The sequence below is a fragment of the Martes martes genome (genome assembly GCF_963455335.1).
Source record: "Martes martes genome assembly, chromosome: 17".
In the NCBI taxonomy this organism is placed as follows: domain Eukaryota; kingdom Metazoa; phylum Chordata; class Mammalia; order Carnivora; family Mustelidae; genus Martes; species Martes martes.
In genome coordinates, this window is record NC_137905.1 from 17576764 (window position 1) to 17588166 (window position 11403).

The window sequence follows — 11403 nt, forward strand, 5'->3', positions numbered from 1 at the left end:
CTTTTGGGGTGGGGGCAGAGGAAGATGGAGAGAGAGAGAGAATGTCAACCAGACTCACTGCTGAGCTCAGAGCCAGATGCAGGGCTGGATCCCATGACCCTGAGATCATGACATTAGCCAAAATCAAGAGTCACACACTTAACAAAATGAGCCACCCAGACGCCCCAAGGGAGTGTGGGACTCTTAATCTCAAAGTTGTAAGAGCCCCATATTGGGTGTAGAGATTACTTACAAATAAAATCTAAAAAAAAAAAAAAAAAAAATTTAAAGATAAAGTAAAAGCAATGAGGAAGGGCAAGAGAAAATATAAGATAAAATGAATAAGGGCACCTGGGTGGCTCAGTTGGTTAAAGCCTCTGCCTTCAGCTCAGGTCATGATCCCAGGGTCCTGGGATCAAGCCCCGCATCAAGCCCCGCATCAAGACCCGCATCGGGCTCTCTGCTCGGCAGGGAGCCTGCTTCCTCCTCTCTCTCTCTGCCTGCCTCTCTGCCTACTTGTGATCTCTGCCTGTCAAATAAATAATAAATAAAATCTTAAAAAAAAAAAATATATAAAATAAGATAGAAACAGAGCAAAGATAAAAAAGCATTTGGTCTCTGCTTCCACAAATGCAAACTTGTTCTAACTCTGCTAAGCGTTTAACCCTTTCTAGATACACCTAAAAGGGATTAAGGGAGGGTGGTGGGGCATTGGCTGGGAGAAGGAATGGAGCTCCGCTGCCCACTACAACCTGGATGAACCTTGGAAACACGATATGCTCAGTGAAAGAAGCCAGACTCAAAAGGCCACGTACAGCTCCATTTTTACGAAAGGTCCAGAAGAAGCAAATCCATAGAGACAGAGAATAGATTAGTGGTTGCCTAGGGCTGGGCAGGGTTGGGGGGTAAGAGGGACTTGGGGAGTGACTGCTACTGGAGATGGAACCTTCCTTTAGAGAGGGAGGCATATGTTCCAAACTTAGGTTGTGGTGACAGAAAAAAATAAAGATTGTGGTGATGATCTCACAACATTGTGAACACACTAAAACCCACTGAATTGAATGCTTTAAATGGGGAAACTGTGTAGTTTATGAATTTTGTCAGAATTAAGCTGTTTTCTTTCTTAAGCGGGGAGGAGAGTTTTGCTAAGAGCAAGCTTAGCAGAGGGGTGACTTTTGTAGTCCTCTACCTCCTACTGGTTTTGTTTGTTTCACAAATGGAAAACTCTAGAAACCTTTTATCCACACACATATATAATTATAACAGCAAAAATGGCTCTCATTTACATAACACTCAGTGTGTTCCAGGGGCTAGTCCCAGGCATTTTTACTGTTACTGTCTCAAACACCTCTGTGAGGAAGATACTATCCTGCTCCCTCTTGGCGAGACCAAGAGGTGAAATGATTTTTCAGGGCTAGCAAGTGGCAGAGCTGGGGCAAACCCACCATGTGCCAGGTCCTGGGCTCAGCACCAGCAATACAGAACCCCATCCTGAAGCCCGTCACCCCTCCAGTGTCCATGAAGAATGAGCCAACCAACAGTGCTAGAGAGACCATCCTTGTTTGCCAAGGACAGTCGGGGTTCCTGGGGTGTAGGACCCTCAGTGTTGAAACCAGGGAAGCCCAGGGTAAACCCCACCGAGGCAGTCACCTTACCAGTCAGTGGGCACGTTGACGGTCCTGTGCACGCGTGGGTTTGCTTGTGTCTGTGTGCACATGTGTGCTTGTCTGCTCATGGGTTCGTGGAAGAAAGGGATACGTCTTCGCCCTCCCAGGATCAGCAATTCTCAGTGAGAGTCCAAGTTTCATAGGAAGGGAAGGTGAAGTTGAGCCAGATGGTGGCAGGTGGGGGGAGCCTCCTGCAGGGGTGTAGACCAGCCGAGTGATAAAACCTGGGCAAAGAGCAAGGTTTCCATGGCAGGAAGAAACTCTGGAGTCCAGACTGAGGGTGAAGAGGGGCCCAATATTTTCCAGAGTGACTCTGTAACTTCTCAGGCTGCTTTCACTCACCCACTCATCTGTTCATTCATTTGGTAAGTACCCATTGGGCACCTGGCATGTGCCAAGTGTTTTCCTGGTGAGGGGAGTATCTTTCTGCTCTCAAGGAGCTTTTGCTCTGGTGGAATAAACAGACAAGGGAAGCAGGTATTCACAACCAAGGGCGATAAGCGAGAACGACAGCACCAGGCCACTCAAAATAAACACCAGCCCTTAACACCAGAGCAGGGGGCCCCGGGCCCCTACCCTTTTGATTACTGGGTGACAGAGATGTCTGGGGGGTATGGAAGATAGACCCCCAGGTGTGGGGAACACTTGGAGGGACTCAGGGAAGCGGCTGATTGCCAATGATACGGAAAAATTTCAATATAGTATCTTAGCAACTAGAATAGCCATATCAGAGACTAGAGCTTGGAGACTAGAGCTGGTGGTAATGATTCAAGATTAATAAGTCACACAATGGGAGGGCATAAGGGGCTCAGGGAAGGCTTCCTGTGGGAAGTGACATCGGAGTTAGCCAGAGTACCTGAAGTCACCACCTGGGCAGAAGCCCAGAAAAGAGGGCTCAGCATTTTCAGGCAGTTCACTCTAGCTGGAGGAGGGAGATGCGGGAGACGGGGCCCAACAGGCAGGTAAGGAGACTGCTGGGTGCTGGCACTCATGGTCAGCAGCTGGGACTGTGTCCTCAGAGCAATGAGGAGCCACTGCAGGATTTTAATTCAAATTAGAGGAAAACCAAAAAACATATATAACAACTGAACTAGATAAAAGGCAAGGTCCTTTCTCTTTTCTAAAGATTTTAAGTAATCTCAAAAAAAAAAAAAAAAAGATTGTACATAATCTCTACACCCAACGTAGGGCTCGAACTCACAACCCCGAGATCATGAGTCCTATGGTCTACTGAGTGAGCCAGCCAGGCACCCCAAAGTTGGAAAGTCTTTTAAATTCGAGCCACTCTAAAAGTTGTACGGTGGTATATTATTCTGGTTTACTTTGTATTTACTAATGACTAATGCTGAGCACCATATATTTTCCCTTTCTTTTTTTTAATGTATTTTTTTTAAAGATTTTATTTATTTGAGAGAGAGCAAGAGTGAGAGAGAACGTGAGCAGGGGGAGGGGCAAAAGGAGAGGGAGAAACAGGCTCCCGCTGAGCAGAGAGCCCAATGTGGGGCTTGATCCCAGGACCCTGAGGTCATGACCTGAGCTGAAGGCAGGAGCTTAACCCACTGAGCCACCCAGGCACCCTTTCCCTTTCCTTAAAGAAAAAAAAAATTTAGGGAACCTGGGTGGCTCAGTGGGTTAAAGCCTCTGCTTTTGGCTCAGGTCATGATCCCAGGGTCCTGGGATGGAGTCCTGCATCAGGCTCTCTGCTCAGCAGGGAGCCTGCTTCCTCCTCTCTCTCTGCCTGCCTCTCTGCCTACTTGCGATCTCTGTCTGTCAAATAAATAAATAAAATCTTAAAAAAAGAAAAAAAATTATACAAGGAATAAATATCCACAACAGAAAAAAATTTTAGGGATGCCTATAGATGGCTCAGTCAGTTGAGTGTCAGACACTTGGTTTCAGCTCAGGTCATGATCTCAGGGTCGTGAGATCAAGCCCCATGACGGGGAGTCTGCTTGAGCTTCTCTCCCTCTGCCTCTGTCCCTCCCCCCCCCCCCGCAGCGCCCCCACCGTTCCCACCACTGGTGTGCGCACGCATGCTCTCCCTATAAAATAAATAAATAAATAAATCTGAAAGAAAAAAGAAAAAAAAGTATTTTATTTTATTTTATTTTTGACAGAGAACGAGTGTGTGCACACATGTGAGAAGGGGAGAGGGAGAGGAAGAGGAAGAGAGAGAATCTCAAGCAGACTCCCCACTGGGCATGGAGCCCGACACAGGGCTCGATCTCATTGTCCTGAGATGGTAACCTGAACTGAAATCAAGAATCAGAGGCTTAACTGACTGAGCCGTCAGGCGCCCTTGAGGTCCACATTTTTTTTTTTTTAAGATTTTATTTATTTATTTGACAGACTGAGATCACAAGTAGGCAGAGAGGCAGGCAGAGAGAGAGGAGGAAGCAGGCTCCCCGCTGAGCAGAGAGCCCGACGCGGGGCTCGATCCCAGGACCCTGTGATCATGACCTGAGCCGAAGGCAGAGGCTTTAACCCACTCAGCCACCCAGGTGCCCCAAGGTCCACATTTTTGATGCTGGTTGGGTCCAAGGACCCAGAGTGGGATCCCACAGGACCAGCCAAGATGGTCCCTGGCTTCAGACAGGATAAAAATCAAACAGGAGCTGAGATGAAGTGAGAACAGAGTTTATTGAAGACGTAGAGAGTATAGATTTGTCCAGGAGATTCAGAAAGGACAGGGGAGTGAGTCTCCTTTTTTAGGATTTTAATTATTTACTTGTCAGAGAGAGAGAGAGCACAACCAGGGGGAATGGCAGGCAGAAGGAGAAGCAGGCTCCCTGCTCAGCAAGGAGCCCCGTGTAGGACTCATCCCAGGACCCTAGGATCAAGACCTAAGCCAAAGGCAGATGCTTAAACCACTGAGCCACCAAGGCATACCCAAGAAAAAAATTTTAATGCAGAGATAAACAAAAAAGAAAACTAAATTAAAAATCACCTGTTACCGTAGAGTTAAGCACAGTTGACATTTGAGTTATACCCAAGATATACTCAGATATATATTTACTGATATATATTTATTACTAAGTAATACAGATATATAGATGGATATGATTGTAGATAGATAGATATATCTATCTATATGATTATATACATCTATATTTGAGTAACTAATGTACCCGGTACCTGGTACAAAGTCTGAGAGGAATGAAAAGTTAAATGTTGAGAAATAAATCTCCCACTCATTCAGTTGGCAAAGGTAAGAACTCTAACTAAACAGGGTAGCAGAGAGCATGAACTCACAGCATCCTTTCATGTGCTGGTGGGAGTGTAAACTGGCGTGATTCTAGTGAAACAGAACATTTACAAAGCCTACACCCCAGAGAGCCCCTTGCTCAGCATTTAACCAGAGAAATCACCAACAACATGTGCAGCATGAGAATCACACAAGAATATCCATAGTTGTATTACCATAAGAGTAAAAATTAAAAAAAAAAACAAAACTAGATGTCCATTGACAGGAGAATGGGTATTTATTTTTTTATTTATAAATCCTATTTTATTTTATTTGTCAGAGAGAACAAGCAAGCAGGGGGAAAAGCAGGCAGAGGGAGAAGCAGGCTCCCTGCTGAACAGGGAACCTGATGTGGAACTCAGTTTCAGGCCCCCGAGATCACGATTCAAGCTGAAGGCAGACACTTAACCAACTGAGCCACCCAGGCGCCCCAAGAATTTTTTTTTTAATATTTTATTTATTTATTTGACAGGCAGAGATCACAAGTAGGCAGAGAGGCAGGCAGAGAGAGAGGAAGAAGCAGGCTCCCCACTGAGCAGAGAGCCCGATGCGATGCGGGGCTCCATCCCAGGACCCTGGGATCACGACCTGAGCCAAAGGCAGAGGCTTTAACCCACTGAGCCACCCAGGTGCCCAAGAATGGGTTTTTTAAATGCAGTATATTTGGGGTGCCTGGCTGACTCAGACAGAGGAGGGTGCAAATCTTAATCCACGGGTTGTGACTTTAAGACCCACATTGGGTGTAAAGATTACTCAAAAATAAATTCTTAAAGGGTACCTGGGTGGCTTAGTCATTAAGTGTCTGCCTTCAGCTCAGGTCCTGATCCTAGGATCTTGGGATTGAGCCCCTAGTCGGGCTCTCCGCTCTGTGGGAAGCCTGCTTCTCCCTCTCCCACTCCCCCTGCTTGTGTTCCCTCTCTTGCTATGTCTCTCTCTGTCAAATAAATAAATAAAATCTTTTTAAAAAATTTTTTTTAAATTTATTTATTTGTTAGAGAGAGAGAGAGCGAGTACAGGCAGACAGAGTTGTAGGCAGAGGCAGACAGAGAAGCAGGCTCCCGGCCGAGCAAGGAGCCTGATGTGGGACTCGATCCCAGGACGTGGGGATCATGACCTGAGCCGAAGGCAGCCGCCCAACCAACTGAGCCACCCAGGTGTCCCAAATAAATAAAATCTTAAAAAAAAAAAAAAAAAAAAAGCAACTCTTCCTCTCTGGTCCCGCAGCTACTTGGTTCCCCTCCCCAAAGGCAACTGCTGTTACCCTCCTCCATGCATCCTCCAGGAATAAACTACCCCATTCTACCTGTTCTATAAAGTAACCTGTATTTGTACTCTGTAACTGCTCATGGGCAGCCTACCATGTCAATAAACATAGATTTCTAATAGCATTTTAATGGTTGTATTATTTCCCACTGTTTAGATACCTATAATTTATTAAACTAATTGCCTTCGGGTAAACCTGGGTTTTTTCCCAGTGCTTATTCTTATAAACAACGTTATGAGGAACCCCTTTATATATATACGCCTTTGATGACTCGTATGGTAGGTCTTGAAGATAAATTTCTCCAAGGGGAGTTACTGAGTCAAAGATAATGTGCCTCTTGCAGGATTTTGAACCATACATCGTGCCCACCAGCAGGGAGGAGGGGACGGCCTTGAAGAGCTTTGGCAGCAGGCTCGGTGCTGCGAGGTTTTTTGTTCCTGAAGCTACTCCAGAGGTTAGTCTCCAGCAAAGCCAGGTTAGCCATGCCGGGGCCGTCCCTGGGGGGCAGCAGGAAATGGGGTGGCTTCTCTGGCAGAGGAAAACAACAAGTCTTTATTAAAATGCTATTCACCAAGAAGCTTTATTAGCACAGATCTTGGCCTCGCATTTGGGCAACTCCCTGCAGTCTGGCGCGGGACTATGTCTCCTGGGGGAAAATGAGCAGGAGTCCAGGGTGTGCCGGGCTCCCCTTCCATCAGCTCGCCTCTGCAGTTGCTATCCTGCGGTGGGTAAGGGCTGGCCGGGAGCCAGATGGCCTGGACTAAAATCCCCACCTCCTGGCTGTGCGACTTTGGTGGCGTTTAGAATCTCTCTGGCTTCGGTTTGCGCTTCTGGAAAATGGGGCCAATAATACCCACCTTATGGGGTTGTTCTAGCATTTAAATGAGGTAGTAGTATACAGGGGCACTTGGCTGGCTCAGTTGGAAAAGCATGAGTTCAAGCCCCATGCTGGGAGTAGCGTTTACTTAAAAAAAAATTTTTTTTTTAAATGTGTAAGTATATATAAAGCGCTCAAAACACATTGGGCGGGGCGCCTGGGTGGCTCAGTGGGTTAAAGCCTCTGCCTTCGGCTCGGGTCATGATCTCAGAGTCCTGGGATCGAGCCCCACATCGGGCTCTCTGCTCTGGCGGGGAGCCTGCTTCCCCCCCCCCCCTGCCTGCCTCTCTGCCTACTTGTGATCTCTCTCTCTCTCTCTGTCAAATAAATAAATAAAATGTTTAAAAAAAAAGATTTATTTAAAAAAAAAAAAAACACATTGGGCATGCTGAAAGTGCTCTCTATTAACTGTCACAAGTTACTTGCCCTGCACGAGACCCACAGTTATTGCCCTTGGTTGGGGGTGGTCCTTAGACTACTGGAGGAGATAGGTAAAGAGGCATTTATAATTCAGGGTGATGAGTGCATTAATGTAGATGCTAAGGAAATGCTCATAGGAGAAAGATCTCAAACCCAAAGATTTCCTGGAAGAAGTGACATTATGGCAAGAACCAAGTCCCCTATACGCTAAAGGAGGGGCAAAGTGGTATTGAGACTTGAGAGACCAGCGATTAACTCCTTTTACTGAAATGTGCAGATGGGATTCAGAGGTTTTCAGTCTTGGATTTCAACTGGAAACTGAATTGGATTTCTTTGGATTTCAACTGAGCATTTCTCAGCACCTGCCTGGGTCCCGGGTCCTCTGCAGACCTGGTGGGCTGCAGGGTGTGGGTGGGCAGCACGAGTGTGGGCTGCAGGGGCGCCTGGCTTGCTCAGTCAGTGGAGCGTGTGACTCTTGATCTCGGGGTAGTAAATTTGAGCCCCATGTTAGGTATAGAGATTACTTAAAAAAAAACAAAAACAATCTATCTATTGATTATTATGTAAAATCTTTTTAAAGAGATTTATTTATTTATTTGACAGAGAGAGATGGTGAGAGAGATAGCAAGAGAGAGAGCACAAACAGAGGGAGGGAGAAGCAGGCTCCCCGCTGAGCAGGGAGCCTACAGCAGGGGGAAGAGGGGACTCGATCCCAGGACTCTGAGATCACAACCTGAGCCCAAGGCAGCCGCTTAGCCAACTGAGCCACCAGGGCGCCCACCAAAAATTAAAAAAACTTAAAAAAAAAAAAAAAAAAAGAAAAGAGTGAGCTGGGGATGTTAAGGCAGAGGCTCTTAGTGAGCTTTTGACCTAAAGAGGGAGATGGATATAAAACACCGTTAGAGTTAGACCCTCATGAGCTCTACTGGAGTAAGGAACAAAAAGTCAAGGGAGCAGGTAATTCTGACTCTCCCAGGATAGTATGCGGACTGTGCCGAGGAAATGCTTGTACGAGTTTATCAGATTCAGGGAGGAGTGGAGTGAAGAAGGAAGGTAGGAGAACAGCACAGGCAACGGGGAGGCCACAGGAGAGCCTATGTTCCGGAAGAGTGAGTTGTCCCTTGTGACCTATGGGGCCTGCACCCAGGGAGATGTTATGGGTGGGCAGGAATTACAGCTAGAAGGTCAGTTTAGGTCAGGGTTTTTGGAGGGCTTCACATGACAGCCTAGTTCGACTTCATCTAGTAGGTCATGGGAACGGAACAGAAATGCTTAAGCAAAGAAGGGACATGATGAGATCTATGTTCTGGAAAGGTCACTCTGGCACACATGGGGGGAGGGATAGTTCTTGGGAGGCAGCAACACTCAAAAGCCACTGTAATTGTCTAAGCAAGAAATCTGGTGGGCAGAGGGGACGGGGAGCATGTCTGGAGGCAGCCATCTGAAACACTTGAAATTAAAAACCGGAAGTTATTCCCTGGTGGCTCATGAGTCAAGATGGCTAATACCCCTGGAAAAATAAACTTGCTCCTGACCCCAGCCGGCAGGAGCATGAGCAACCTGATCTACTTGTTGATCAGGATTAGGGGAACTTTTCCTCTTTAACTGAGGGTCAAGTGAATTACTAGGGGAAGTAAAAAAAGAGAGTGACAGATATCTAAGGATGGAGTGACTTGGTTTTATCGTTTTTTCCTGAATGGAAACAACCACGAGATCCACATTTAAAATATTTCTCAAGGAGCATAAAGTGCATTCCACCAGAAACAATCGTGACTTCGTTTCCATTGAGACAGAGACAGAAGGACAGTAGAACGGAAGGGTGGAGAAGGGTGGAGAAGTCGGGGGGGGGGGGGCGTGTGGACAGACAGACACCGGCCAAAGGCCGCCAACAGCAGAGGGAGCAAGTAATGCCAGGGAAGGGAGGATGATGCATTGGGCCCAGAAATGGACTGCAGTATAAGGACCTTGGGATTAGGAAGTCCTGAGTTCAAATCTCTCCTGCTTCACTACCTTTCTTATCCCCATTTTTAAAAAAAGATTTTATTTATTTATTTATTTGACAGAGATCACAAGCAGGCAGAGAGGCAGGCAGAGAGAGGGGGCAGCAGGCTCCCTGCTGAGCAGAGAGCCAGATGTGGGGCTTGATCCCAGGACCCTGAGATCAGGACCTGAGCTGAAGGCAGAGGCTTAACCCACTGAGCCTCTCAGACATGCCTCTTATCCCCATTTTTAAAACATTTCTTATTTATTTTTTAAAATATTTTATTCTTAAGTAATCTCTGTCTGCGATGTGGGCTTGAACTCACAACCCCAAGATCAAGAGTCCCATGCTGAGCTGACTGAGCCAGTTGGGTGCCTCTCTCTATATTCTCACCTGTCAAATGGGGGTTATAATATCCTCATCCTATGGCACAATGAATGTTATTGGATCTGTGTCTTTAAAGATTTTATTTATTTGACAGAGAGAGAGCACAAGCAGGGGGAGCAGCGGGCAGAGGAAGAAGCAGGCTCCCCATTGAACAAGGAGCCCCATGCGGGACTTGACCCCAGAACCCTGGGATGTAACCTGAGCTGAAGGCAGACATTAACCCACTGAGTCACCCAGGCACCCCAGATTTGTATCTTAAAAAGATTAGATTGCTCTGGCCACCTGCTTAGAGTGGGATAAAAGGAAAAAGAAAGTACACTGCAGATTACCTGGATTTTCCAAGTTTTCTTAAGCTCTTGAGACAAGGGGATTATCATTATTACTCTTATAGCTTTATTTATCATTTCTTTTTGAATTTCTCGTTGGCTAATTGTGATTCAGCTTTTCAGCTGCTCTTGTCGAAACTTTCATAGACTCACTGATTCACTGGGGTTGGGCCATTGACATCTTACTTTCCCATCCCCCGTGTTCTCACCACCCGGCCTGCGAGGAAGCACCAGGGCTCAACAGGATGTCTTGTTCCTCTTACTTCCGCTGCCTCCCAACTGTCTGGAACCTCGGGAAATGACACAGCTGGGTCCCTGAAGCACTCTCCTCCACGGCCCGTCCTCAGGCCTCCCCCCTCTGCTTTTACTTCTCTCCCCAGGCAACCGCTCCATAGAGATGGGAACTACGAAGTAAAGCCCTTGAAGAGAGCCACCACTTCTCCTTTATTCCTTCCTCTCTAACCAGTGCCAACTTCCGTCTTCCATCTCTAGTGGGAAGCGGGATGATGTGGGAAGCTGGCGCCGACGCCCCTCCCTGCCAGCGTCCCTGGCCCGTGGGCAGCCCAGACCTCTCCCCACAGCCTCATTCCCTAGGACTCCCCTGCACCTGACCATCTGCGTTCGCATGTCCCACAGGCCCCTCAAAATGTTCAAAGTACAGGCACGTCCAAGACCAGACCTATCACCGCTCTTCGCCAACCCGTCTGTTTTGTTTTCTTCATTTCAGAAAACGGCATCATTATTCAACAGTTGCTCAGGCCAGAAACGTGAACATTTGGTCTGTAACTCCTTTATTTATTATTATTATTATTATTATTATTTTGGTAAAATCTCCCCCCAATGTGGGGCTTGAACTACCAATCCCAAGACTGAGAGTCACATGCTCTACAGACGAAGCCAGCCAGGCGCCCTTCTAACTCCATCCTTCACTCACTGATCAACCCACCTCTGATCACGCATCCAATCCTCAAATATCCCTGCATCTACCCACTTCGGTCTACACCCTCGTCCCACGCATCATCACACCCACTTGGGTGACAGCATCATCTTCTGAGCTGGTAATTTCCCCTTTCCACAGGTGGCTTTTTAAAGTTAGGGAGTTAGTTCACTCGTTTGTTCGTTCATTCGTTTATAGGTAATTTCTACCCCCAACGTGAGGCTGGAACTCATGACCCCAAGATCAGGAGCTGCATGCTTTTCTGACCAAGCCTGCCAGGCGTCCCTCCAAGTGTGGCTATTTAGATTTAAATTCAATAAT